Source organism: Camellia sinensis, chromosome 2 (assembly GCF_055761805.1).
Source record: "Camellia sinensis isolate YWXY chromosome 2, ASM5576180v1, whole genome shotgun sequence".
Classification (NCBI taxonomy): Eukaryota; Viridiplantae; Streptophyta; class Magnoliopsida; order Ericales; family Theaceae; genus Camellia; species Camellia sinensis.
In genome coordinates, this window is record NC_138962.1 from 194,215,497 (window position 1) to 194,219,880 (window position 4,384).

General features: G+C 36.9%; 1 pseudogene; it reads right to left on the reverse strand.

Annotated features, from left to right (window-relative positions):
* Nucleotides 1-497: 497 nt before the first annotated feature.
* Nucleotides 498-1,743, reverse strand: LOC114263743 (hydroquinone glucosyltransferase pseudogene; annotated as a pseudogene).
* Nucleotides 1,744-4,384: the final 2,641 nt, after the last annotated feature.

The window sequence follows — 4,384 nt, forward strand, 5'->3', positions numbered from 1 at the left end:
AGCCCTTTCAAACGATTATGAACCCACACGAATCATCGGTAATTACACCTTCAAGTTAATCAATTAGCTAATAGAGTTACAACAGATCCATATACCATATGGATATAACATGTTGTCTTAATGGGTGTTGTTTGGGGTTTAAGGGTATGCTCTCTTTAGATTTTTCTCACTAGATGATATCAACTCATTTGGACCACACTTGCCACTCTACTCGAGATTTGCTCAATTCACGGGAAGAATGCACTTTAAGTAAATTCTGAAATATTTGACGTGCGCATAAACTGGCCCGACACCAACCATAAAAAAATAAAAAAAAAAATAAAAAAATAAAAAAAACAACGTGGTGCAATTTATTTAAGATTCATTTCATGTTCTATGAAAGATTTTTTTATTTGAATATGTAAGAATCCAACAATATTACACAGTACAATTTAGTCAATATAATGAAAACTAAATGCAGTGAACTGAACTGGAACAAAATAATGATTGATTTGGCCTCAAATGTTCTATTGATTTTTCCACTTGAATGCCAATTCAGATAGTGATTTTGTACAAGACCCTTCACCACGTAAGACCTGTGCAGCAGCATCCTTGAGTCCCTCCATTCTCCGGTGAATTTTCACACCGTGGATAGTGGTATCCAGAATCAAATTCCATACACAGTGTCAAAAATTCACCGGTAACACAGTGGCTTAGAACGTCGATTTCTGGTGCCCATGATGGCACCACTAGGCCTCGGCCTTGTGTCCTCTCCGACAACCCTTTTAGCAAGAAGCTAAAAGGCATTTTGGTTATGTGCATTGCAAAATGCAACACTAGCGTTGTCACTAGGGCTTCTCACAACTCATAAAAATCTTTGGCCACTCTGTTCCAAACTCAATGCTAACTCAGTGAGCTGGTCATGAGAGAGAGTCCCACCACTTCCGAATGACACAAACACTACTGACCCACTTAACTGATCATCTAACTATTGCAAACACTTGGACCGTTCTGACCCATCACTCAAACCAGTTTGGATAAGCGGTCCAATCGTATAAACTGGAGGCTTGCCTGGCTCGTCCACCAACAAAGCTTCTATAGCTCCCTCTTCCATGTCCACGAAGGTATTCACAATTATGCCCTCGGCTAAACCATACTGCTTAAAATTCCCAATGAGTCCTTTGTATGCTTTGTTTGGCCAGTCTTGAACGGGTCCGGGAGATCTCTACCGTGAACCGGTACACAACCAGGGAATTGTATCGGTCCAGGTAGGTCTCTGTACTTGCCCGTAACCGTCTTATTGATCATCAGGAAATGAAGACAAAACAATGATGAGATTGCTGAAGGGAAGAACAAGTATGGTGAGACACCCAACTCCTTTGCTACATTGATGGCATTGATGCCGAATGGATCGAGGATGAGAGAAACCAACCACGTAGTGGACAAGGAAGCTAAAGTGTGTTTGAGAGAGGAGAGAGAGAGAGAGTGTGACTTTGACGAATATTTGGGAACCAGCACTGAGGGGGTCATTGGGTAATTTAACAGGTGGGAGGAAGATGTGGTGGATGGTTTTGGGGAGAGTTTTGAGGACTGTTTTTTGGGCTTTGGTGGGTTGTTCGGCGAAGGGGATGAGGATGGTGACGGAGAAGTGGTGGTTCTGGACGAGTTGCTTGGCAAATTCAATGAAAAGGATGAGATGGCCCATACTTGGAATTGGTAGAAAAGCTACATGAGGCGTTTGGTCCATGGCAGCTGAAAAGAGAACTATGGTTTTGGTGATACGAATGAAGAAGTTTGGAAATCAGTAATAAGACCTAAACAAACTAGAATTAAAAGAAGTACCCAAAGTAATAGCAACTTACTTGAAATTTATATCATTGATGGAGAATGATATATAATTTTAATTTTTAAACTTATTTTTTAGATTTAATGATGTGGAAATAATATGATTGATTGATAATTAAGAAAAATATGAGAGAGAGATGTTGTCTTAAATATCCTAATTAATTGCTAAATTATTGAGTTTAAAAAATGTTGAGTTTCTCTCATATTGAGATCTCAATATGAGAGAATTTGAGTGGTTCGTAGAGTCCACTATATGTCCCATTTCGATAATTCAAGCAGTTCACTTTTTAAGATTTGTTGGGATATATCTCCTTATTGGAGTTTGAAACCCAATTGGTTTGTTAAAAAATTTTATTTGGTTTGGTTTAAGTATTATATATTTTAATATATTATATCTAATTTTTAGAAATTAATTCAATTTAGTAATAATTAGGGTTTGATTACAAAACCCAAGATTCAATAATATATATATATATATATATATATATTGTTTTAGTCCTTAGAAAAAAATTAGTGAGGCAGCAGCTAATTGACTTTTGGGGAGACAGTGCTTCGGGTATGGTTTTTTTTGGATGAGACAAACGGCTGCTACAGGTTTCGGTGGGGATTGTTCTTGGAGCTTAGTGTCATTGATTTGATGCTAGTTTGATTTAGATTTGTGGTCTTCTACAACTTTGGTTTTGAAGATTTTTGTTCATCTATTGGTAAGGTCTTTCCTCTTGTTTATTTGTGATTATATGGAATTCACCTAAGGGTGGTTTTGTGAGACCATTCATGTCTCGTTTGTAATCGTTTGAAAACCTTTTGATTGATAGTGGAATCGAATTTCAATCCCGTGGACGTCCTCACATTGAGGGAACCACGTAAAATTCTTGTGTTGCTTTTGATTTAATTTTTTTGACATTAATTTTTATTCCCATTGATTGATTTACTTATGGAAAATCTTATATTTTCTCTAACAACTAGTATCAGATTTTACGATTTATTGGGGTTTATTTATTTGTGTAAATCAATGGAGGGGAATGTGGGTCGTATGTCTAGCTTCAATGAAAGCAATTAGGTAACTTGGAAAACTAAAATGGAGGACCTATTATTTTGTAAAGATTTGTATGGGCCTATTGAGGGTGATAATAGCAAACCTGATGATATGAAAGATAATTAGTGGAAGAGGTTTAATCGAAAAGTCGTTGGTGTTATCCGTCAATGGATTGATGATAGTGTGTTTCATCATGTTACTACTGAAACTTCAGCACATGATTTATGGAAAAAATTAGAAGGCCTTTATGATAGGAAATCAGTCACAAATATGTTTCGTAAGTTGGTTAATTTAAAATATAAAGAGGGCAGCCCTATTCCGAAACATATAAATGAAATAAAGAGTATTGTTAACCAACTTACTTCTATGAAAATTATTTTTGGTGATGAGTTACAGTCTTTGATGCTACTTAGTTCTTTACCCGAAAGTTGGGAGACTTTCGTTGTGACCCTTAGTAATTCGGTGCCCGATGGAGTTGTCATAATGAGCCGAGTCACTAGTAGCCTGTTGAATGAAGAAACTAGAAGAAAATCAGCGGGTTCCTCTCATTCGGAAGCATTTGTTGTAAGAGGCCGAAACAAAACAAGGGGGATAAGTAAGACTCCTCATGGTCGTGATCAAAGCCGTAACAAATCAAGAGATGGTTCTTTTTCAAAGAAAGACATTGAGTGCTATTATTGCCATGAGAAAGGGCACATGAAGCGAGAATGTCGAAAGCTCAAGAACAAGGAGAAAAGGCGTAACAAAAGTGTGGATAAGAAGCAAGAAGACACAATGGCGGTTACTACCAATGGTGATCTCATGGTCGTTTGTGAAGATGATTGTATCAATTTTGTGGGCCAAGAGAGTAATTGAGTGATTGATTCTGGTGCTTCTTTTCATGTGACTTCTCGAGTTAATTTCTTCACTACCTACACCAAAGGAGATTATGGTTCTGTTTGAATGGATAATGAAGGTTTGTCCAAGATTATTGGCATGGGTGATGTTTGTTTGAAAACAAATTTAGGCTACAAGTTGTTGCTTAAAGATGTGAGACATGTTCCTAACATTCATCTCAATTTGATCTCTACCGGGAAGCTAGATGATGAAGGCTTCAACAACAAATTTGGTGATGGAATGTGAAAGCTCACAAAGGGTTCTTTGGTGGTGGCTAAGTGCAAGAAGACTCATACACTTTATTCGATGAAAGAAAAAATTTGTAAAGGTGTTGTTAATGCACTTGACGATGATACTTCTACTAAATTGTAGCACAAACGACTTAGGCACATGAGTGAAAAGGGGTTACAAGTATTATTCAAGAAAGAGCTTCTACCCGGTTTGAAAAGTACACATCTTAAAACTTGTGTTCATTGTTTGGCGGGTAAACAACATAGAGTTTCTTGTCATAAAAATTTTGCTTCTAGAAAAGAAAATGTTTTGTAGTTGATTCATTCGGATGTTTGTGGTCCTTTGAAAGTTAGAATACATAGTGGTGCACTTTATTTTGTTACTTTCATTGATGATTATTCAAGAAAAGTTTGGACT